Raw genomic sequence first — 25,846 nt, 5'->3', positions numbered from 1 at the left:
TAACTGTGCTAGGTTTCAGAGATAGGCATGAGGCTTATGGACTTCTTTCACCTTTAATGAATAACACCTCCTTTTTCCCACCTTGGAAACTGCAGCCACCTTCACATTTCCCTGCAACACCATGCTTGTGCCTAATTAAGCTCTATTAATACTAATGAACAGGCTCACCATAGCCCATCACTTTAGTTCTTAATTTAATGCCATGTTGTGACAGTTGTTCAATGATGATTTCAGCCCATGAATCAAATCATTGTGGTTCAGCCCATATGCCCAGCTCCCTTCTCACGTGGAACCAGAGGGAAGCCTAGTCCAGAGAATAGTAAAACTGGTCAAGGAGTTTTTAATTAAATAAAATAATTACATTAATATAAATAATTAAATAAAAAGCTGAATATTATTTTTATATATATATTATTCTCCCTTCAGTCCCAAAGATTTCATGGAAACAGAAACGTCTTCTTTTCCTGATGTGTTCCGACTGCTTGTCACTCGGTTTTGTAGGCTAATGCATGCTTTTATTCTCTCCATACTGCAGACTACTTTCTGTTTTCCTTGGGTACTGGTTTCCCTGTTGAGATGGGCCATAAAGCATTGTGTCTGGGCTGGATGCCGGACCATAACCTCCTCTTCTGTTCTCTCTTTGATGCTGCTGAATTATTCAGGTGGGAGACTCCACTGAACTCCAAAGGCTCAAATAAGAAACATAAAAGTTAGAAACTGAGGTTTCCAGAAGTACTGGAAGTGAAAAAAGTATTCCAGCTGGGTTGATTTATGTCTAAAATACCTTAATATACTGCTGCACTGATCCATTTGAATTGTGTTGTCATGCTGGTTGGCAGAAAGAGATGAGATTTTTCAATATGTTAAAGTGTAAATGTTGTTAAAAACACAGTATTAGAAGATTAAGATTCTGACCCTTTACATTCCAATGATCGTAAAAATAAGACTTCCAGCCCATTAAAGAACAGCTTGCTGAGGCATTACACTGAATCACTCCACCACGAGGATGTTATAACCCTGTTCTAGCTTATTCAGAGGCATCTGCTTATGTGGCATCTACATCAAACTGTGAATGCAAATGTAAGTCTGAGGGCTTGGATGTGTTTTAATAAACCCTGCCAGGTTCCCCCTCCTCACCTCTGCGCTCCAGGAGGGGAAGCAGCTCCACAGCCACAGGACATCTGCTGCCTCCGTGACCAAGCAGTGATGCCCCATCGCAGCGCCTGTCCCAAACCTTCCCATCACAGGTTTTTTTTCTCTCTTTCTTCATTCATCTTAAATTAACCTTGCTGTGTATTGGCTCCAGGGAGCAGTCAAAATCTGGACAACTCAACACAGAAAGCCCCATTGATTAAAGTTAATTAGGCCTTACTTTTTAGAAGACCGTAAGACAAGTAGCTGCTCTGCTGTGCGCATGGAGCTGCGTTCCCTTATGCAGCCAGCGGATGCAGTGTGGGGACCTCTGGGTCACCTCGGGCACAGAGTCAGGAAAATGCTTATTTCCACCTAAATACGTAGATCCTCAGGCTGGGTTGTGCCTCCCTTCCTCCCTTCTGAGGGGTGGGAAGAAATACCCCAAAGACCTTCCCAGTGTCCAGGACCCACTGGTCCCACCTGGCCACAGACACCAGCTAGTCCCAGGAGCCAGGCTCTGGGCTCATCCCACACCAGGAGAGCTGGAGATGGGCAGTGGCTGCAGGCACGCAGCCTGTGAACCTTCCAGCGGTGGCAATTATTTAATCTAACGGGAAGGATCCAGGCACTGGAACTTTTCAGAGAGATTTAATGTTTTATGACAGACTAAAATTGGGTAATGAAAAAGCCTGATTTGGTGTGTGGGAAGTTACTTAGAAAGAAAATGTGTGCTGGTGCCTGGGGAGGCTGAAGCACATGAGGAACGGATCCCCTCTCCCAGCCACCTTCCTCCAATGGGACAGCACTTCCCATCCATCCCATCACCACTATCTCCAGGACACGGCCTTGGTCATGGCATTGCAGGGAACTGCAGGGATACCAGGAGGGCTCTCCAGCCCCTCTGAACCCCCAGGGCCCTCCTTAAGGACAACAGGGGCTCATCACAGAAACATGCAGATTCGGGCTTCTATTTGAGGGAGGTTTGAAATAGCAGTGAAGGTTATTGAAAACATAACGAAAGCTCCTCCTTATTTCATTAAATACAAATGTGAGTGGGGTCATCAGTTTTTATAGGGGCTCGTAAAGCATCCCTCTTGTTCAAATAGGCTATCAAATCACCCAAGGCTTCTCTCCGTGAGGAGTGCCATAAAACCAGAGTTTCTTCTTTAAGAAACTCATCTCAACATCATAATAAAATAACCTTAAATAATACAGTATAGAACAGGTTTTCAATAACATAATTATAGGCTTCCATTTTTTTCCTGGCAGGTCATTTCTTGGTATCTATTTTGGATGCCATATTGCAGAGGAAGGGGGTAGGGAGGAAAGCATGGGGGGATTCTGAAGCATGTCCTCAGGTCACAGGAGATCACCTTGCCTTTCCTTTGTGCGATGCAGGCCAGGCTGGCTGCTGCAGAGCTGTATCCATAGCCTCAGACAGTGGAAGTGAAGGTCAGCTCTTGTGTTTCCCGTGTTCCTGAGCACCAGAATTCCCATTGCACACCCTCCTCCAAGCAAGCTGGCTTGTGTAGCAGCGGTCAAGATCTGAGATGATCTTGAGCCTGTGGAGGATGAAGGAGGAACATCCACTGAGATGCAAACGTGGATGGGGCAGCAGGGGTTGGTATCATTCAAAGCCTTCACATTCATCTTCATCCTCACTTCTAGGCTATGCAAAAGCCAGGGTCTGCCCGGAGGACACAGCGTTCTGCTTCCTCCACCTGCGTATTTCGCAGACAGATTAAAACATTTAGTGGTGCATCTGCTTTCTGCTTGGGTTTTTGACGTAATTGGTGGCTGACCTGCCTCTGCCGTGGTGTGTCATTAGTCCCCCAGGAAATGGATTGCTGGGCAGAGAGTGGGTGGGCTGGCCAAAGGGCAATGCAAATGGTGTTTATGCTCCAGACCGGTCACGTAAAGGGATTTTAACCCCGTACTTATTTACCTAAGCTTATCTTCCCTCTATTTGGAGTAATGGTCTGATTTTTAATGGGTGGATGCCCATGGGGTGTTACTGATGCCACTTGGGAATTCTGGCTGCAGTTTTAGGGAAGGTGTACTGTTTCTTGCATGCTTACATTCGAAGATTTATTCACAGATAATAATTACTTGATGTTTGCCAAAGGCTCCGAGCCTGAGCTACTTCAGGGCAACATACACCAAGAAAAAACCAAAGCAGGGTGATGTAATTTGAAAGCCATCTCCTACATAAAAGTCACATGCCTGAGCATACTTACACACACTGCACACTCATGTAAAAAATCAATCCACGTACATCACCTGCGCGTGTTTGCAGATAATACAAAGTTGTGTTTGAAAAAACAGAAAGAAAGCAAAGCCTCAAGTGGCAGAGCAGTTAAGGAACTCCTAGGTGTTTTTAATAACATTGATCAGACCAAATGAAAAAAGCCAGAGCGGTGGGAGACAGGAGCAGCCAGCAGATGCTGACATTCTATCACAGCAGACACATATTGACTAGCGGTCTGAACAAGTCACTCACTCATCAGCGGCCAGCCTGATTGAGTTGCCTGCAGCCAGTAAATGAGCCTTCCATCCACTGTGGGTCGAAATGAACTGCAATCTTTTCAGACCTCGTTGTTGGCCAAATGAGAGATTTAAAACCCCGGAGGACTCCAAATGAATTTACCAAGGAGCCACAGTGACTAACAAAGCTACAATACATCAGAGCGTGGGGCACTGGGTATTACACTTACTGCTGGGTGATCAGCACTGGGTATTACACTCGCTGCTCGGTGATCAGCCTGCGCTGAGCAATGCAGAGGTAACCAGATCAACCAATGCGAGGTGTGTAAACCTTTTATGGTTTCTTTAAGGATTTAAAGATTTTGATGAGAAAACACTACAAGTTTCCCAGGGGAAATTTGCTGTTATTGATTTAATGTTTGCTTGCATGCTACCTGTCAATTTTCCAAGAGCTTCAGCAACAAAATTCTTATTTGATATTTGACAGATCTCTCACTAGTTTGCATGAGCAGAGCAGTAGTGTGCAGATAGTAAAAAGGAAAGAGAGGCCAGGGTGCCTCCATACATACCCTTTTAACCAAGACCTAATCATGGGCTAAAACTAATTCCAGGACCAGTGACAAGCTCTAAACTCCTCAGAGGATGGCTAGGGACAAATCAGACTGGCTGGATATGTCAAATGGGGAAGTTTCAATCTTGTTTAGGATCTGGTTTGATTAAACATCCCACATTCATGCAAACACTTGTGAGTGCTAGCACACTGTACATGGTCATGACGGAAGAGGGATTTCGTTTACTCTTCCTCCTGACTTAGAGCCAGGTTTAAAAGCTCAGGTTTCTCAGGTCCATTCCAGCATCCTAGAAATGTGTCTGGTCTACTGAAACAAGGAATGTGAGAGGGTCACACAACACCACTGGCCTCAACCAGAGCGATCAGAGAACCCCCAAAGAATCAGATGTTGAACTTTACCTGAATTCAGTGGAAAGACCATGGAGTGCATGAACCAAGAAATGAGTCTTCCCTCTGATGTTCTCTGAGGGTACAAGAAGGGATTCTTCAGGTTTTCTCTGGTCTGAAGGACCCAGTGTGCCTGGGAGGAAGGAGAGCACTCTTTTCCCAGGCCCTGCCTTCTGGACATCAGTGCTGCTCCCCCAAGCACTGATTATTCCATTGTTAATATTTTCATGATACCAAATTGTTTGTTAGCTGGAGAGACAAATGCACTGCTCCTTCCCTCTTACAGCCAATTCCCCCCCATTCAGGTGCTGACCTGCCTTCTGCCTGCTTGAGGAAAGCACAGTGCACAATGATTCAGGCCAAGCTCCGCTCCCTGCTCTCTCCCAGTCAGTGCACCCCCAGCACCACATAGCCCTTTTGTTGGGTTACTTCATTGCAGCTGAATGTAGTAAAATGGTTTGTCATCTTCATGTTCTCACTGTAGTGTCCTGGAGGAATATGCTCCAAAATGCCTTCAGCAAAAGCCTCTAATCTGGAAGAGTCATTTCTCCCTCTGCCTCTCACAGTACAGGAGCAATGCAGTGGTTGCTGGCTGGAAAATTAGCCCAGGGAACTCTCTCCTCTGTCTGTCTCTCACCTCATTAGACTAGTGAGAAAATGTAATTGTAAGTCTCTGAGGCTTTCTACTCGCAGGCTGGAGGGGGATTGTGCTTCAAAGGGCTAGTGGAGAGCAAACCTGCACCCTGGCTGCCAGCACTACACTGGAGCCAAGCCCTGCTACCAGAGCCATACATTGTCCCCTGCAGTACCCGAGCAAAGCGCACCCTTGCACTCCTCCAAGCCACCCTCTCCCAACACCGCCATTCCCATGCCACCTCCTGTCCTTAGGCAGGGACCACATCCCAGCACAGGAGGAGCCTGCTGGGATGCGCACAGCAGGGCTGCGTTGTCACCCCACTGCGAGAGGAAGGACCTTCTCCATCAGGAGCATTAGTGACAGGAGGACAGCACTGGCTGGAGAAGCAGACAGAGCAGGCTGGTGGTCTCTCTGTGTGAGAGCTGCCTTCACCAGCCCCATGCCTCTCTGGAAAGCAGACGGGTGCCTGGCATCAGGGCACTGCTCATGTTGGTCATCTCCAGCTTCCCCATGGTCCTTGTGCTGCGACATTCCTCCCATCATGGACAGAACAGGGGTTGTAGAGAAATGGAAGTAACCCTTCAATACTGCCATGTTCCTTAAGCCTCAGTCTGCAACACCAGTCCTGCCCTCCTGTGATGGTTATGGCTGTATCTTCCTTTTCTGGGCTATTCCACTCCAGATTAATTTCCTTGCATGCTTTACCAACCTTCTGGTTGTTAACTGCAAGCACCTAACGCCTGCGAGGAAGTGAAGCCCCAAGTTCAAATAAAACAGAAAGTCTCTGCACTTGAAATACAAACAAAGAGGGATGTTATTTACACCAGACTCCTGACATGCACACACGAGTGTGTGTGTTTGACGAGGTTAACAAAGATTAATACACAGAGGCTGTTTTTGGTGTAGAATGGGAAATGCTGGGGCTGAGTCTACCAACCACTTCAGAAATAACATGTCTGCCTTGTATTTTAAGGCAGGAAGCAACGCCTCAGCTGAAATCACTTAAACAAAAAGATTGCAGTGAGGGGCATAATGCAAGAAAGTAATAAGGTTTAAAACAGGTCAGAGCCCTTTCCCTGCTCCACTGCTCCTGAGTGAGATGCATTATTTAATGGTCTTTGGTCACCGCTGATATACTGTTGATGAAATAGATGATTTTGTTCAAAAGAGCATTAGAGAAGAAATATACAATACTGCATTACATTCCGGCACAGTTCTCTCTCTGGTAAAAGCCGATAGATTGAAGGTTTTTCCTCTTGACAGGAAAGGAAAGCAGTTGAAATGAAAAGTCTTATGAAATGGCAAATACAAATGGTAATAATGGCACCATATTCAAAATTAAATTGTTGTAATTTTAGTTTCTGAGCATGGCAAAGTAATACAATATTCAGCAGAGGCTTGGGGAGCAAAACCCTTTGGCAATAACGACACTGCCTCATGAGCTAACCAAACAATCCTTTATCAAAATGTAGAGTCTGATGGATCTCTCCATCAACCATAAGAGCTGTTGTGTTGTGGATACCCCAGACATGGAGTCTATGGGCTGCAGTACAGCACTTAACCTAGAGATGTCTCTCCTGAAAGAAAAAAAATGCCCAAATATGTTGAATTAGAGATCGGATCAATGACAGTCTGCAGCCAAACCCTGGTGCTATCAAGACAGAATGGCTGTCTCTCCTTTTCGCTTTGCCTGTTTGTTTCCAGGCATGGCTGCAAGAGTTTACTGTGGCTCTGACTGCACAGCCGCCCTGCAGAGCATCCACTGTGACAAAAGGCTCTGCTTATCAGCACTAAGGTGCAAACTGGTCCCACCCAGTAAGTTTGCTGCACAAGGAGCCACTCAGTCCCTGTAGCAAATGAGCAAGTGTCTGCCTTTCCACTCTTCTTGCCTTTCCAAGCTACTGCAAATAGCTCTCGGTATTGAATCTTCGTATTGCATCTGCACCATGTTTGAATAGCCTGCTGACCTTTCCAAGTAATGCCTCTTTTATAACCTTCATCTTCTGCTGGGGTTAACGCCATCCCTGTACTTACAGACCAAGAATTCAATGTGTAATGATAACATGGAGCCCAGCTTTCCAGCCATGCAATTATTCTCTCTGCGTCCCTGTTTACGCTGTGACTTTCATTGCAGTTAAATGCTGCTATTTTCTTTTGCCAGGCCCTGGGAGAGACTTGAGTTTGCCCTCGACAGGTTCAAGTCTCTTCTGCCAACAGAAAGATATTACAATGCATATAAATAATGTGTCTGTCTTAATGCTGGCTTTCAGCTGGACCCTTGCTCACAGTGCTGCAAATAGATGGGTGCTGCAGGGTGTGTGGAACCCCTCCAACAAGACACAAGGCAGTTTGGGGGTCTAGCTGATTGAGCTGAGGTCTGTGGGGTGCAGGGTCCTGTCCCTTGGGTAGGGAGCAGCATATGGGATCTCAGCAGCGGCAGTAACACAGGGGAAATTGCAGAATGACCCTATGGGCAGAGAAGGCACAATCGCTCTCCATCGTTCTTAATTCCAAGTGCTGCATCATTAAAATCAGTAGCAATGTGCTCAGCAAACAAGGCTTCAAGCCAGGTCCCCCATGCCATCAAGGTCCTAGGTCTATCGATGGAAGCCACCCTTGGAGGGGCATTCCCGTGCCAGGCAGCCGGCTCCACAGGCAGACATGCACACCATCCATTACGCAGTAATGGGGGGAATGCAGCAAAAATGGCAGTGAGGGAAAGGAATACATCACTGGTAATTATCTCTAACCAGAAATCTCCTCCACTGCTCCAAGCCCCATCATTCCAGCCCTATTCTAATAAAGTGACACCTTTTTAATTATGGTAAGGACAAATCTGAAATTCCGGTAAGTAATTAGCAGGCATAATTTGCCATCTCTGACACAATGTGACTTTATCACAGGCTACCTCGGTGCGAGGAAGAAGTGCAAGGCTGCTGTATATCCTGTTTTAATTTTAGAGGAACCCAAACTGTCCATTTATTTTTATTACAATGTATTTCTCAAGGAGTTGAGTGGACAGCACTGAGAGTGCTCCGAGAGCGCAAATAAACAGCAGCAGCCTTGGAATGTTAAATTTAAGGGTTGTTTTCAAGAACAGGACACTTAATTTAACAATAAACCATGTTTTTATGTACCTCCATGATACCCAGTGTTACCAAGAGTACAAGCTAGCTGGGCCCATTTTTAGGTGTGCAGGACCCACTGAGCCATTTAGCCTGGTTTATGTCCGATGAAAAGGAAATGCCCATCAACCGGAAAACACTTTCATATTGCAATCAAATTATTTATTTGCCCTTCCAAAGGCTGCCTCCAGTTTTATTGTCTTAGTTCTCCCCTGCTATTTGCATGTGTGCTCCAAGGGTGATGCTTGGTTGTGGTAATGGGCAGAACATTAAAGCCTGTAAACCGTGGCTATAGGATATTTCTCTTAAGGAATAGCAATGTTTTGCAGCAACACCGTGGTGAGGTTCCCGGTTTCCCTGTGACTCCCAGGGCTAATATTCCTGCAGCTAATATATTTTTGAGAAATGTTGACTCTGGGCTAAATCATGAATATTTTAGATTTCAGCCCTGCTGTCCAGTTGTGATTAGTCAGATAAGCTGCATGGTTTTGTTTCTCCTTGACAAGTGGGCAAGCGCTGCTAACCTAAGTGCTGGTTTATGAACACAAGTGTTTGGTAGGTGATGTACTAAGACACACAAAATAAACTCTGTTATTCAGGCTCACTTCTGTAGGTGTTTGTACATGGCCCAGCACAAATACCCACCTTTGGAAGCTGCAGTGACTGGGACAACTGCAGGAGAACAAGGAAACGAAAGCTTTTTGATCTGAAGGATTAAAAGCATGAACAAAGCCAAGCTACTTCAGCTCACACATAGACCAGCATCTTATTCTGAAACGGGAACAGGAGGCTGGTGCCACTTGAAACGGGTGCAGGGAGTGGGTCCAGTGGGTCATGAAGTCAAAATCAAACAAACACAAGGTCTGTGCTGTATAGTGAGGTAGAAAAGGAGCTCTGCAAATAAGATAAGAGCAAGCAGAAAGGACTCTTCATTCAGCGAGATGTGCCCTGCAATCCACCAATGCACAGGCATGACCGCTGTGATAATGCTGTGTTACTCCACACTGTGACTATCCATCAGGATCTAGTAAAAAAGAGCCATTTTGGCCTGGCAACATCTGTTTGTGTTAGTTTGAAAGCTGGGATAAAACATTCCTTATAAATAATTAAGTCATCAGGACACACTTGCAACGGGAGCGAATTATTCTGCGATGTGGCCCCAGAGGATGGGCTGCTCTGAGGGTGAGCGGTCCCTGGACATGGAGGGGACCAGCAGTGGCACTACGAGGGGGTCCTGTGAAGGCAGACCCCAGCCCTGCCTTTGGACTCTGCCCTGCCCATACAAGGGCTTCAAGAACAGTGTCTTAAACAGCCCTTTAAGACTGAATAGATCTTCATTCAGTTACTGAACACTTTGAGGTACACCAAAAAATACAATGCCTGCTGATAATCTGTGGGGAGATGGGTACATCACAAGCCTTCGCAGAGGAGAGGAACCTCCTTGAAGGAGATTTCACCTGTGCTTTGCATGGTCCAGACTGGATTAAACTGCAGTGATTCCATAATCATGTGCTAGGTCCCTGGCACCCTGGTGCACATGAGAAAGCAGGATCTAAACTTTAGGAGGGAACTTTCAGTTGCTGCTTTGCTCAACACCTTTGGAGCAGACAGTGATATCAATGAAGATTAGCTAATCAGTTCAATGTGATGTGACCACCTCAGGTAACGCAGGTATGTCACACCTCTGTGTTCATACACATATCAAAACTCTCCAAGGAGCCCAGGGACTTGGAGGGGACAAAGACCACGTTTAGACTTTCCCACTAGTTTGGACAAGGGCAGGACACTTCCCTTTTGGAAGTTCTGAAACACACTATGCCGCAAATGATCAGTATTGAAACATCAGCTATTTTTGATTCCAAACATCCAAAAGGAAACCATTTGGAGAGTTTTCTTTACATCAGCAGTACAAAGGTAGGATTTTGCCCCAGGATGGGACACTAAACATAACAGTTTCCATGGTGGGGTTAATGTCCTGCGTATGGTGCTGATCCATGTGTGTTTTGTACAGAAGGAAACACTATGAATCACCCCAAGTGTCTGCTTACAGTTGGGGTGATGATACCTGAACTGCTCCCAGTCTTCCTCATCGATCCCTCACATCCCTCATCCCTGCCATCACCTTGCCTAAGCCTCTTCCTGAGCGAGATACTGCATTGGTCCTGCCCCCATTTAGCCCCCCTGAGCCCACCACAGTCCCACAGCATGGTGCAGGGCTCCAGCTTTGTCTTTCCTTGTCTGCATTAGAGAAAGGGAGATGCATTAATAAGGCTGGGGAAGCAGGTTCAGTGGCAGCCCTCTCTCTGCTTGAGGAGGAGTGATTGCTGCACAGATCGCTGGGAGGCAGGAGGATATAACCCTAATGTCTGCACCTTAGGACATGCCATTAAAAAGGCATCTGCACTGACACAGATCTGTTGTTTATCAATAACCTGACAAGCGTTTCCCCTGCAGCATGGAAACACCTACACGACACAGGGGATAACCGATGGGAGCGGGTGTTGCCGGGCACCCTGTCATGCCGATGGTGCCACCGGTCCTTGCAGGACCTGCTGGGGTTGCCATGGGTAGCCTAGGGTGTCCAAGATGCTCGAGGGAGATGCTGAAATGGCAGGAAATGAGCGCAGATATAAAACAAACAGGGTGGGAGGGATGCAAAAACTGCCACTGCTTGATCTTGGCTCTTTGCAATTCACTGCTTCTTTTAGGGAATTTTCTGGCATTTTGTGTCAAGAAGTACTTTTTTACATGTAAAAACTGACTGGAACCAAAAGTGAAAGAGAGTGAATGTATCAAATCCAAGCACTTTCAGACTGACAAAAGCACAATTTTCTCTATGGTTTTGCTCTTTTTCTTCCTCCATCCCTGAAATTATGTTTTTATTTTATGTGGAGTGTTTTCTCCCAACTTTTCTGCAGTTTTCCAACTGGAAGAGCTGTATGCTTTCAGCTGGGCAGTGCAGGAAGAGGGATCGCCTGGGGCAGAACTTGCCCCACACCACACACCAGTGTTCCTCTGCACTTCCCACCTTCTCCCATCCTCCTTTCATAATCCTTATAGTGCAAAAGCCACTTCAGAGAGTCTGAAACCATCACTGCATCACTTCCAAGTTCAGCTCCAACCTCCACCTCAATGTGGCACAAAACCACATGAAATTCCTCAAAGTCACTTTATGGGGTTGTTACATCCTGTCATTCCCACTGCTGGTGCTGATGCCTCCTCCCCTCATCCTCTGCATCCCACTGAGGCTGGGGATTCTCACGGCATTTCCTTCTGTCCAATACACACATGAATCAGCACTGCCTTAGAACTTCAAATTACATGTAGCTTTAGTTAATTAAATGTAAAATCATTGGAATAAAATTATCCTTTCATTAGAAATTAACTCACTGCTTAAGACTTCAATAATTACTTTTTTCTTCCCAAACCACATACAAAACGGTCAGTTAAACAGTATGTAAGGGAAAAAAAAAATAGCTTAATGACCGCATAGCAATCAAGATTACTATTATTTAAGCACAAGCTATTAACATGTGCAATGAGGTATTAGCTAATAAATTATCTTTATAAAATTAAATTGTAATTTTATCACAAATTTTACAGAGGTTATGGGTTTTAATGGCTGTATTTAGCTGTGGCACTGAGCATGCCGCTTTCCTTCATTACTTCATTAACACTTTGCATTTATACTCTTTCTTATTATTATTTTAATTTAGGCACTGGATTAAGTGATTTATTCCTTGTCTCTGTGGGGAGCCACTTGGGCTCTGCACAAGGGCTGGGTGTCCATCCTAGGTCCAAGCCTGGGGACAACTTGTGCCCTTGCTTTGCTTTCATATGGAGAAGAGTGCGGAATTTGTTCTCATCCTTGGCCCTCCTGAGCCACAGGTCACCCAGCCTAGGTGCACAGTATGGCAAGCCCAATGATGGAGAATAAGCCCATCCAGAGCTCTGCCATCATTCCAGCTCCATGGCCAGAGCCATCCCTTCTCTCCTGTGTGACAGAGCTCTGTTATAAACTTCCTCAGCCAGTTCCCTGCAGACAGATATCCTTGAGACTCACCTCCATCTCCCACTTAGGTCACAGGGAGATTTAGAGATGGGGAGCTGTAGTTAAGGTCCAGATCTGCTATCTGAACTTGAGTGATGGAGGACACGTTCCCGGGACATGTTTATTGTCACCCGGCAGCCCGCAATCCGGCTCTCACGGAGCCACCTCCATTCCCTATATAATTCATGGTCTGACTCCGTGGTGGAGTGACTGATAAGACCTTCACGCCGGGCTTGCCGGCCACATGTCTCAAGGAGACTCCAGAGGAGCTTCTGCACAATATAAATGTGGCTCCGTGTCAGCCTCAAACCCCTGGAAAATTCCCCGTCTCGAGAGTGCAGCATTTTAAGTAATAAAACCATAGAGAGATTACAACAAAATGTGACAGGAATTTATAGCCCTCCGCATGAACCTTTTACCTTAAGATGGAACAAAGTTGAGGGGAAAAAATTGCGTGGTTCACTTAGGTAACCTTTCCAACAAGCTCTCCTCAGCTCCTGGCCCCACATTCCTCTCTGCTGATTTACAGCAGGAAAGAAACAGGCTTACAGAGAGCCGGGAAGCAGGCAGCGCACCAGCTTTTGTTGCTTTAACCCTCGTTGTTTCCTCCTGATACACAATGGTTTTAGAGCAAGAGTGAGGCACTGCCAGGCTCCTGCCAGACCCCAGAGTTGTACTGGAGGCTGGCTTTTCCCTTGAGAGACACCAAAACTCCTATAGAATCTATGATTTCTAATGAAAATAAGGTCTAAGCAAGGGCTTCTGTGCACACCCATGCCATAACGACACAGGCTATGCCTCCTAGTGCTACATCCCTTCGTACTAGGAGGTGTGTATTTTTATTGCCCATGAAAGGGTCATGTAGCATAGCTAAGCAGATTCCTGGCCCTCCCTGATACTGGATTTACTGCCACTTTCAGCAATAAACAGTGGAATTAATCCTGAGTTTACTAATCCAAAGAGTAAACAATATCCAGTGGAGACACTCAGGCAAGATAAATGCAAGGGAGTTAAAAGCAAACGGACTGAAATCATTCTGCTCCAAGCTAAGGAGTCATTTGAGGAGCATGAAGCCTCCACATACAGTATTATCAAATTGTTAATAAACGTTTCCAAAGTCTGTGATACTGGGAAGCTTTTCCTTCTAATTCATCATGAAAGGGGGGTTTTATAAATGAAGCATTCTTGGTGCCGGGCAGTAATTTCGTATCATACAATCTGTCAGTTAAGGTAGTATTAGTGGGAAGGACTGATCGTAGCTGCTGATACAAGTTTAAGACTTAGGAGACTAATTTCCTGTTATTTATGTAAAGCACTTAACTTTTTAAAATTCCCTGAAACGGCCTATGGAAATAAATAAATTCTGAGATAGTTTCTCCTCAGATGTTCCAATGCTTTACGAATTATTTATGCCGTATTTGCAAAGCCCAGGGAAGATGCAGGAGCCATCGCAGCGCCTCTGCTCTCAGCTTGGGCTCCCCATCGTAAACAGCTTATGAACAGTTCTGTAACGTCCAGGCTGTGAGTGCTGTATCATTGCTGGCTTATTAAGGAGTTTCAACTATTCAATCCCCACAAGGCTCTCTGGTACTTTTAATTCACTGTTGTCCATTACAGAACTGTTCCTGGACGCTGCCCACCAAGGGGAACCTCTTGCTGAGTCCTGTGGATGCTGCAAACCCCCTTGGAGGAGGCCAGAACATCACACCATGTCCTGTCTGTGGCATCAATCCTTCCCATAATATAATGACCTACAGCATCAGCCCCCAGTAGCCAGAGTCCAAGCACCCCTGTGCCCAGAGGTTTCCCAGGCTGGCTGGGCTAGGGAATCAGAGAAGACACTTGCAAGTGCACAGAGAGGAGACCTGGTGTATTGGGAATGGCAGACATGGCCATGTCTGTGAAGGATCACTGGTCCTTCTGCAAGACCAGGCTAACTGCATGGCCAGGAAACACTGCTCTATCCAAGGGCATCTGGATGCCATGAGAGCACTCAGCTATTCCCCACCCGTGTTGAAAAGCAGCAGCAAGAGGCATTGAGTAGGGCCCCCTGTCACTGTGTAAAGCTTGGGGCCAAATCTCAGAGGAGAAATTAAAGTTAACTGTGCCAAGAGGTGCATTTCTCTGTTGCTTGTTAAATGCTGAATGCCAGAGCTGTGCATGGAGCTAGACAGTACCTGTGTTGCAAGAAGAGGGCAAAGCCCCATGAGAATAAAGGGAGAAGGGGCAGACAATCCTGTAAGGTACATGTCCCAGAGTATGATAATAAGATGAAATAATTAGTCTCACCAGTAGATGATCTTAAGGTCCTTTCTAACACTAACTATTCTGTGATTCTATAAAGAGAGAAACCCTGCACTGCGTGGGGAAGTGAAATCACGTCTCATCTCTAGAAAGAGCTGAGGCCCCTTAGAAGTGCACTGAGGACAGAACTGCTTCCTGTTTATATGAAGGGACAACTTCTATCTCCAGTGTAAGAAAATCAACACCTTCAGCAGCTCTGCATTCCCATACAGTATTTTTGTACATATTTTATGTTATCTTGGGTCACTGCTGTTCCTGTTAAATAATTAAGGGCAGTGAATGTGTTATTTACTGTCCATTTAGTGCACCAGACCCATAGCTTCACTTTGATTTTTGGCCCAGAAGGAGCTGTGACATGGCCCTGGAGAATACTTGCGCAGCGCTAATTAGTGTGGCACAGTGCAAACCTGCACCACTGCTTTTATTTGCGAGTCAGAAATAGTACTTGATTGCTAATTTTATTGGGTAATAAATTTTTAAAGTATTAATTTATATTTTCCTAGATGGGGTTTTATAGCCACCAGGTACAGCAGGGGAAAGTCTGACCGGTTTCAGGGACCATTTTAATAGCAGCACCTACTCTGTGTATAAATCAACTGGAGTGATACAAGAGCACACCAAACCAGGCTGGGGAGCACGATACAGCTAGTCAGTCATTAGGATGGACACTGGTTGCTCCTGTCCCGTGGTCCCTCAGGACCTTCCTATAGAAGAATGTTTTAGTTTGTCACATTCGTTCAAGAATAAGTTGGTTCAGTAAAGAAAAGAGTACAAATTATCAGCCCTTCAAAGCTTTCCCATTTAACCACTTTATTGCAATACAACTGCCCATAACATTTGCTTTTAAAGCCCATGATGCTGAGTGTAGTTATTACATTGCATACATAAAAGATGTTTACAATTTTTTATATATATGTAAAATGTTGATCCCCTGGGCCACATTGATTTGTGCTGGCTTCACGGCTGGGTTGGTGCGGGAATTTCCCAAAGAGATGTGATTAGGCTGCAGGGAACTTTCATTCTTTTTTCCTTTTTTAATCTCCTGCTTACCAATTTAAAGGGCCTATCTCGTATTCCATTTATGTCAAGATTTCCAGGCGGTCTCGGGGTATTCTGAGCTCGGGAGCACACGATGCACACAGGCTCACACGCTTCGTTTTCAAAGCGCATTCTGGCTATAGATGAAGCTGGGTTGATTTATGAGTTCTGTGTTGTTTCTATAGTTGAAAACAGAACTGGGACAAATGCATTAATTATCACCCTGCCTGCAGTGGTGAAGAGGCAGCAGGGCACGAAGCAGGGCAGCTATCCTCACTGCTCTTTGGGGTTATCTTTCTCCTCTTGTTGCTCTTCTGGACTTCTCCCCTGGACATCTCCAAGTGATGCCCATAACCAGTCTTCATGGTGCAGCTGTACCACATCAACTGACATCATCCTCCCACCACAAACACCTCTACAAGCACACTGTAAAGAGAGGTCGCCTGTTCCTTGTCCCTGTGCTATGAGGTACCTGTGAGTGGAGTGCTGGAAAGGTCTAAGCCTGCAGGGGATTTTGTAAGGTGTTTCCATTTTTGTAAAGCAGAGACATAAGCAACTGAAAGGACAAATAATTTCCCAGTAATTTGTTTCATAACAAACAGCGGGTTGTAATTAAGATGGTATTCATTTCAAAGAAATTAGCAGAGAAGGGAAAAAAAGTGTTTTACAGTTTCAATCTTCAAACTTTGACACGCTCATTTTTACAATAAAATGATAGTGGGGAATAATGTTAAAGATTTCTCATCAAAACCCATGGAAAAATGAGCAAACTCCAAGGAAGTAGAGGGTATCCAGAGTTTCAATGGTGGGTCTGTAGAGGAGGCCTGAGTAATTCTGGGTGGAAAGGTGAAGGTTTATAACCTGCAGGATGTGTACTGCTTCCATCCCAGCTCTGAGGGTGCAGGGGGCAGCTATGTCAATCAGCTGTTCTGGGGATGGTAGCGTACCTCTATTCATAAGGAGACAAATTTACAGTCTATTTACATATTCACTGTGTCTCATCTTGGAGCTGATTGGAGAGAAAATAAAGGGCCACATATTTAGATATCCACTGCGTTTAAGAGGAAGAAAAAATGAACACAGCAGCAACATTTGCACTGTTTCCCCTTTGTGGAAGAAGAACAGAGGGGTTTTATAGATATATTATACATTTTTAAAAGACTCTAAGTGTAATCCAGGATATTAGACACCATTCAGCTTTGCACAGGTATCTGGCAAAATGGTTTAAACATTTATTAAATATAGAATGATAAAATACCTTGAAGATCACTTCCAATCAACACAGTTTCTGCTGTGGAAAATCATGTCTCATTAATCTGTTAGAATACTTTGAACCTACCAATATATAAATGGATAAAAGAGAATATCTTGACATATTTTTAGACTTTCAAAAGGCTTTTAATGAGGTCTTCCCACAGGATTTCTTAGGAAACAAGATAAAAATGGGGGTAAGAGATACAGTAGCATTATGAATCAATAAGATGGACTAAGAGGAAGGAAACAAAAGTGGTAGATAGTCTTTTATTAATCAATGTAAAGGGTCACTAGCAGTGTGCTACATGGTTACACACTCAATCTAATGACATTAATATATTAATTACTGACCTGGAAAAGGAAACAGTTGTGTAGATTAGTTAAGTTCAGAATAGATGAAAGAAATTGAAAGGAATTTGGCCATACAAAAGAATGAATGATGGGATAGCTAGTGAAGGCTGATGTTGATAAATATGAATACTCTGAAACTCAGAACTTCCCCAGCATATAACTGGTTGATTTGGGAAGCTGGTCATTGCTGAGACCTTGAACAACATCTTCAAAGCCAAATGGCAAAAAGGAGGTCATAGGCTCCAAGGAATGAGAATGGGAAGAGCAGAGAAAACATGAAGAATGTGAAACCATTGCTGGTGTCACCAGGACAGGCTACAGCAGGAGTTGCCCTCGCTCCCCTTCCCAGCATGGGAGCAAGGAGCATGGACAGGAGGTGAAAGGCAGAAGTTCAGAGTATAAGGAGTGACATTCTTGCATGAGGTGGAGTGATGTGCCTGGCAGAGAAGACGAGGAGAGGCCTAAGCTAAATATTGGTGGCCAAGAGAAGGCTGTGGTGAGGGGAATCCCTTCATATCTGACAGTCAGAAATCACTTCACCGTTACCCAAGAACGGATTGCTTTGGTAAGGGGAGGCTGTTGCAGTGTTGCTTGAACATTATGGCTCAAAGTATGCAAAGCCATACACTACCTGCACACACCATCACTGGCAGTTTATCCATACATTTAAAGATTTATAAGGGGAAGCGGGGGGGGTATAGCCTTGAGAAAAGGGGAGACCTTATCGCTCTTTATAACTACCTGAAATGGGGTTGTAGTGAGGTCAGGGTCTGTCTCTTCTCCCAACTAACAAGCAATGGGACAAGAGGAAACAGCCTCAAGCTGTGGCAGGGGGAGTTTAGACTGAATAGTGGGAACAATTTCTTACCCAAAAGGATTGTCAAGCACAGCACAGGCTACCCAGGGTACGTGGTGGAATCACCGTCCCTGGAGGTGTGTAAAAGACACGTAGATGCTGCGCTAAGGGACATGGTTTAGGGGTGGACTTGTCAGTGCTGGCTTATCAGTTGGACTTGATAAACTTAAAAGTCTTTCCTAACCTAAGCGATTCTATGATTCTCTGTTCAGTTTCCTAGATAGCTTCTCTTATTGCTGTTCTGGAAATCCATTCCAATTAGATACTAATATCCGGGCTTCCAATCCAAGCAGCAGGATGTAGTGCAGAGGTGACACTGAGTGGTCCCTGCAGGTGCAGTCTTATAAGCATGGCTTACCTCCACAGGCATTTTCTAATAATCATACTTCTCATGAAGCTCTACTTTCAGTGCCTCCAAATTAGATCTCAGCACTTAAAAACAAAACAAAGAAAAAAAGGTAAAATCAATGGGCTCAGTGCAAATCCCAGTTCCGCCTTGCTTGCACAGTTGCTGCTGCTCTCCTTCCCTTGTGTCGTGCTGGGGTCTTACTTCTCTCTCCTAAATCACCATGTTCACAGAGGGGGCACCGGCCCTGCTGCCCTTCATTGCTCCTATGCAATAGCTGCAGGCTGCATGCACAGATTGAATGTGTGGTGGGAGCAGCAGCTTTTTGCCCTTCTGCAGCCCAGTGGGGGCTGTTTGGAGAACAGACCCACAGCAGCATCCACAGCACACAGGAACAGTGTGCCCGGTACCAGTCCCAGCATCCTGGAGGGGCCTTGCTGCAAACTGCCGCTGCATTTGGCGAGCTCGGGCAGCTTAATTGTCTTGTTAAATATAAATGGGCTGGTGATTTCTTCAAACTGGAAGAGTGTGGAAAAGCCATTGTGAAGGGGATAATACCAGTGGTATTTAAAAATTAAAATGTGCTGCAGCCAATCATAGAAGCAGCAGCATTTGTCCTTTGGAGTCTGACTTTGATAGTCACTCATGGATGCTATAAACACAGACTATGCTTGCAGCTAAGCAATAAAGTGACTGGGGCATTTCTTTTTACTTTATACACCACCGTATTGATTTTGTAGTTTATTTTTTTCTTGGAGGAGAAACTAAGGTATTGCAGTTTCATTTAGGTACTGCATTATAATTTCCCCGATGATTTTGTCAAATGTTCCTGAAGGAGAACACCTTCTCACAGTGAGCAGGATTCAAAGACACAGAGCCGACTAATCCATACCTAATTGGATGAAATCGTTATGCACTTTCCCTCCTTTTGGAGTTTTTTTTTCAGAGTTCCTGGTTCCTTAGGGATCCTAAAAGCCACTGAAGAGGTTATTATAGTATGTCCTCGGGGATGTTTAATACCCTAGCCCTGTTCAGACATGCAAATAATCTAATTCAAAAGCTTCCTAATTAGCAAGCCAGCTACAGTTCTGGATAAGGGGGGAGAGAGAGAGGGAGAGAGAGAGAGATCTAAAAGGACTGTGCTTTTTCCTTTTATAGGCTGCTATTGTGCAAAAGGCAGCATAATGGATAAAAAGTAATTGTTCTGATTTTAATTGCGATCCACTATTTATAGTTTTGTTCTGTCATCTGAATAATGAGGGGATTTTGTTCATACAGCTCACGCTAAACACGCTGCAACTTAGTTTACACAGAATGCAGCAAGCGCCTGGCGTTTCCTCTTGGAAGCACAATCTTGCAGAGCAGAGATGGTCCAAGGAAAAGATGTTAAGCTAGTTAATGAATTAGCCATTTAATTAACATAATTAGGGATAATTATTTTCTTTTAATCTATTGCCAATTTTAGGACAATTAAACTAAACAATGGTGAAGCAGATCACTGAGGGTCCTGTGCAATCCTAGTGGATGTTCTTGCCACATATAAAACATTATTAAATACTGGGGATACGAAGGTGGACAAACATGAGGACAAGGGGAGAGCCTGGCCCTAGTTTTGCACTGACCAGTGTCGGTGACTGGGTGTCTGGGGATGCTTCTGTGCTTTGCCTGCCTGGCTCTGCTACTCTCCATCAGGCTGGGAGATCTCCTGAGCAAGGCCAGTGGAGAGCTTGGATAATTCCTTCTGCCAAATAAAGATGTTTATTATGAGGTAGCAAAGCATTTCTCTGGTGTTGGGGCTTTATGCTCCTAATAGAAAAAAACCACAAACTAGATGGCCCCCTTCTCCCGTCAAAAAAAAAGAGAAAACTTGCAGGAAACAGTAATGTCTGTATAACTAATGACCAAAAATTCACTTTTATTTTTTTAATAGTGAACTGCATTAAGTAACTCACGCGTAGGTCTAACTGCAAGATCTGTCTATAAGGTGCCTAAAGCTCAGTGGCTTCCATTTTCCTCCGATGCTTTCTCAGGAGCATTCGAAGTTTTGCCAAGCCCACCCCTCCAAGTGATGCGCACTCCACTGCACGTGGCACTGCCTAGTCAGTTCATTATCCCATTAGATTCCCACACAGCACCTGCTCAATTGGAGCCTCGTGTGCTAGCAATTAATATGTTATGCCCTGATTAATTAGCAGGGTTAATTATGATTGCTGTTGCTTAAACCTATGTAGAGAGAGATGGCATCATGTTGCTGTGACTTGCGGTGCTGAGGATGCACCCTTGGGAATTGGGACCAGTGCATGTTAGCTGCAGGCCATCCCCATGGGATGTGCTCGCTTGTTCCTGAAGTAGTATGAGCTTGGCAGTCCTGAACCTGCTTGCTCCAATTAGCACTTCCCTAAAGGGTGGCACCTCCCAGCTCTGTGGTGATGGAAACAAACCCAAGCACTTGATCCTGCAGGCACTGAAGGGACCGTGGACTCCTGTGTATTTGTCCACACTTTATCAAGTGTAACTTTAAAGCAAGTTACTTGCAATATAAGAGTGCAATTGCCAAACTGGTACCAATCCAAGCTTGACAGATGCTGTGGGCTTTCACAGTGGCTTTTCACAGACAGATGCTCTGGCCAGCTTTCACAGGCATGGGTGATGGTGTCCGCACTCAGAGCAATAGTAATCAGGGTACCACTTCAGCCAGAGCAGAGACCTGGACAAGAGCAGAGCAGTTGTGGGAGTTTGGAGCACCTCAAGAGAAATTCCTCAGATCTGCAGTCACAAAAGCTGGTGAGCAGAGCAGGATAGGCTCCAATCCAGCACAAAGCTGAGCACCATCGGTTTCCTGTTAAGCTTTTGATTTGTCTGTGTGTGAAATAGTGAGACTTGGGGCCTTTTTGGCAGTTGTGAGTGAGAGATGACCACCCTTCTCATTGACTTATCCTTTTGAAGCTATCATCACTCATTCCTCTTGGGAAGAGAATGTGAGGCACTGGTAAATAATATAGGGTTGTGTATTTCTTTATCTCCCATAGTGTGTAGTCTCCTACATGCTGTTGTGTTCTAACAACATCCATCAAGACAAATGCATACCTGAGAACAGCTTCCCTTAAACCTCAGAAATCTGTTTCTGAGGTCACAAACTACACAGAACAGACAAAGAAGAAACAAGAAGGAAATTGCACCAACAATTAAACATTTTTTTTTCCAGAGACATAGAGGACTCCCCTTGTCTGCAGAAGGCAAGCACCAAAATAAGAATGCCACATCTCAAACACAAGGCAATCTATTATTCTCAGAGCAGTAACATGATACATTATCAGCCACCTTATCCTAGCAAAATGTATCATTACCTGCACTTTCTGCACTTTCCAGATCAATCCACTTTAAAAATGTAGTAATATAGAAGGGTATTAGGTACTAGAAAACTCATTATGAAAATGGCGCACTCAAATTCTTTAAAGGTGATATTTCATAAAATATACTATGCCTAGCTCTTGGCTCAATCATTCTTTTTAATAGCTCCATAGCAGCCAGAAAATAAAGTATTCATGAAGATTGAAGAAGATGATCCCATGAACTTCAATTTAATTGGTGCAAATTAAAACGATCCATCTTTTCACGCTGCCCGTCTATCTCCAATCATCAGTGCACCGCACGTCCAGCACCCTGATTACAATTATCTTTTAATAGGAAAACTTGTCACTTTTTGTGTGATTTACATAAGCTTGCACAAACTTACTGGTATCATTTAGGGTTGGAATGTAGGATTTTTTTTCCCCCATTCAAGTCCCCTGATATAGTTGGGGGGGGGCGCAGGGGGCCCAGAGGTGAGGTGAGCTCTTGGCAGGGGGCTCATTTACTGCACTTAAAGCCTGGACTTGTACAAGAAGAATGCCAGAAAACAGCCTTCAATACATCTTCATTCACCAGACCTCCCCCCAAAGAAGCGCTAATGCAGCCAGATTTCATGGTGTCTTTGCAATGACCATTGCAATTACAATACAAAAACCTAGATGACATTTTGACTTTTAATTAGGAGGGAAATGATGCTGGTCCCTGCTGATGGCTCTCTCTCTCCCTCCAACTGCTCCTAGCACTCCCATCCTGAGAAGGTACCCTGCAGGGTTTAATAAGCCATCAAATCATAGTGGTGTGGGACGTATTCTCAAGAGTTCAAATAAAATTACCATAAATGTATGTTTACTGTTCCCGGCCTAGTGTCTGGGATCCGGCTGAGGGCCCTCCAGCCAGGAACAGCGAAAAGGACCCACAGTATTAATTACTGTTACTATCATTATTACTATTTTCTTTGTGATGGCCACAATCCAACAGTGAGGATGCTGCAGAATGATTCATTGCCCGAAGCCATTTATGTATAATATGCTTCAATTTCATTTCCTTATCTTTGAAAGGCAACCGTCCTTATCACAGATGGCTTCCATGCTTTAAGATGCTGTGAGATTTAGCTCTGTCTTCCTAGGCTGGGCTTTTTCTATGCAATGAAATAATGAGCATTGTTTAGCTATTGTCTGTGCATTCTCTGATAGCATTAACACTAACTAAGGGGTGGGCAACCTGCAGAACAGCAGATGCAACCTATGCACTCATAGTGATGGTACTGAGCCTGCTCACACCTCTAGTGAAGCACGTGGAGGGATGTTTTTAATAAGCACTGATTTCCATCTCTCTCTTCTCCATCACGATGGAGAGTGGCTGAAAACACCTTCGTGCATCGCACACCGAGGTACCCGCAGAGGTTATCAGCATGCCAATATTAAACTTTTTAGCACATCCACTGCAAAGCAATTTGGAGGACTCCTTTGCTGGTGGAGTTCAAATGAAACTCATGGCTGATCTCATTAAGCACTTGTCTCATTTTGGTGCATGAATATTAAACAGGAACGTGTGTGAGCAGGATGCCACAGAAAGGAACATTTTTCCTCCTCAGCCGCAGCTGCGGCACTGCTGGACCAATATGCCGGGGGTCTGGTCCTGTCTTCCTGGTGGGGAAAGGTGTCCCCAGGCTGCTGCCCTTGCTTCAGATGTTCACCATGCCCTGAGCTATTGCTGAGGAGGAGGAGGGCGGGCAGCATGATGGGGATGCAGCGCTGGGATGAAGGGATTTGAGGAGGCTGTGCCATAATAGAAGACCCCTTTGTGCCTTCCCCACACCAGGATGCTGCTGCTGAGGGTGAGTGCAGGGGCAGCTCAATGAGGGACAACCGTGGGGCAGTGAAGTGGGGTTCAGCCCAGCTCCTTACCCAAGGACACCCCACTTCCCAGCCAGCAGCTCCCCAGAGCCCCTCCAGAGGCAGCTCCCCATGCAGCTTTCCCCATCAGTCTTTTGTCACAGCAAACAACGCCGGTTGCTGTGACCCAAATAAACTCCAATCCACTTGATCTATCAGGGAAACATGCAGCACTGACCTGCCATAAATCCCCGGGGTGGCAGGAGATGTGTCCCACACCTACTCCCTCCATGCCCTGGCCTGCCGCATACCTGCCGTGCTGCCCAGTAAGCAGGTAATCATGAGCTGCCACGGAAAGGTGACCCATTACCGTGATGGATTTGGTGTGAAAAACAAATGGACTGAGACCTGCGGATTGCTGTCCTTACTGCACCTTGGCCTTTTGTTCTGTCATATCAATATCCGCACAGGGCCTCATTACACGCAGCTCCTGTGCTGTGATGGGAGCGCAGGGTCAGCACCATGCACTGTGCTGGGCTGTGCTGGTGAACCTCACCCCAGGAGCACATCGTGCTACCCTCTCCTCCACTGGAGCATCCTCAGCCCCGGAGGCTCCTGCACCACCACCCCTGCAGCCTACCCCTCTGGCACCATTGCATTCACATGGGCAGGGTCAGCATAGACATTGCGTGAGCAGAGCAAATCTGGGATGTGATCTGGTTTATTTTGTTTCCTTTCCAACCTGGGGTCCCCGAGGATGGATGGCAGGAGGGGTGCAGGACAGTTCAGCCCGGGAGCTCACCACATCACAAAGCTCTGCTGTGTTCGCTCAGCATGGAAGACAAGAAGCTAAACTAAGGGAAATGCTTTGCACCAGATGCCAACTGAGCAATACAAACAATTCAATAATGTGTCAGCAGTGTGTTTAAGTGCTGCTGAGCAGACTTGCTCTTTCCTTTCCCAATGAGGCTCGGTCCTGTTGACGCTGAATGGGCTCAGTCTCACCACAACCTGCTGAATGAAGAGCCAGAGCTGAACCATGCCCAATGGCAGCACATCCTAATTGCCCTCGAGCAGCATCCCAGGATCCTGCTGTAGCCAAGGGAGCTGAAGCCTTGCTGGAGAGCAAGAGGCATAGGGATGTCTGCCATCGCCACAGGGAGGAGGAGGAGGAGGAGGGAGAGCCGGCAGAGCTGACCTTGAGGCTGCCTGAGACTGACCCTGAAGCAGTGAGATTCTCCATTCTGTGCACAGGCACTGTCATCTCTCACCTTGCAGAGAGCGCTCTCCTTGCCCATTTATCATCACAAATGTTTCTATTTAGGCTTATTTGTTTGTACAGTTAAGCCCTGTTACATTTACACCAAGAAGAAGGACAAATTGTGATTTTATCCAATGTTAGATCATATCACTCCTTGCTACAACATTCACAGCATTAATAAGGATAAAGGGAGACTTTGGAGAAATGCAATAATACAGCACATGTGATAACAGCCCAGCGAAAGTGCTCTGGGGAGGGAGTGCAATTCCACAACAGAGACCACTGTGGATGCTCCCTTTGTGAGCACCTTGCATTGCCTCACCAGGAAGGGATTTCTGAACTGCGGAATGTCACAAACACAATTCCAGCAGCAAGGTCCTGCTCACTAACGAGCATTAGTCTGCACACTGGAACCCTTCATTTCCTGGAAAATACCTTGCTTTTACACAAAGCACTGGATGCCTCTAAGATTCCCACCAGCACTCACCTGGTACAGAAATGGGCTCTTAATAAAGATGAAAGTGGTGTCAGAAATGTGCCAAAACAATGGCAACTCTGGGAAAACAGAGCACAGGAAGACAGATAACAGAACCTGAAGCATCGGGATGCAAATCCATGGCTGAGCTCACGAGAGCAGCTTCAAGCAAGACCTCCAAAGAGGCCGGTGCTGAAAGCCCTGACCCTCCCCAGGAACCCCATGGCATGCATTGCTACCAGGCAGATGTCCCATCCCTGGCAGTGCTCAAGGCCAGGTTGGACACAGGGGCTTGGAGCAAGCTGCTCCAGTGGAAGGTGTCTCTGCCCGTGGCAGGGGTTGGAGCTGGATGAGCTTTAAGGTCCCTTCCAACCCAAACCATTCTG

At 45.5% G+C, this 25,846-nt stretch overlaps 1 long non-coding RNA gene across 2 annotated transcripts; it reads right to left on the bottom strand.

The window, feature by feature from the left end:
• Nucleotides 1–16,153: 16,153 nt before the first annotated feature.
• On the bottom strand, nt 16,154–24,447 carry LOC133211721 (uncharacterized). 2 transcript variants are annotated; one of them, XR_009725267.1, is made up of 3 exons: nt 24,365–24,447; nt 18,551–18,624; nt 16,154–16,740 (listed from the first exon to the last, which is right to left on the bottom strand). It is a non-coding gene; the product is annotated as an uncharacterized LOC133211721 (long non-coding RNA). The 2 variants fall into 2 exon arrangements; XR_009725266.1 differs by lacking the exon at nt 24,365–24,447 and adding an exon at nt 24,036–24,162.
• Between the last annotated feature and the right edge of the window lie 1,399 nt (nt 24,448–25,846).

The sequence above is a fragment of the Neopsephotus bourkii genome, unplaced genomic scaffold (assembly GCF_033783945.1).
Source record: "Neopsephotus bourkii isolate Nb327-2 ecotype Australia unplaced genomic scaffold, CSIRO-AGI_Nbou_v1 NB_659, whole genome shotgun sequence".
Lineage (NCBI taxonomy): Eukaryota > Metazoa > Chordata > Aves > Psittaciformes > Psittacidae > Neopsephotus > Neopsephotus bourkii.
Note: the sequence above shows the minus strand (reverse complement) of the source record. Positions and strands in the feature narration are given on the sequence as shown.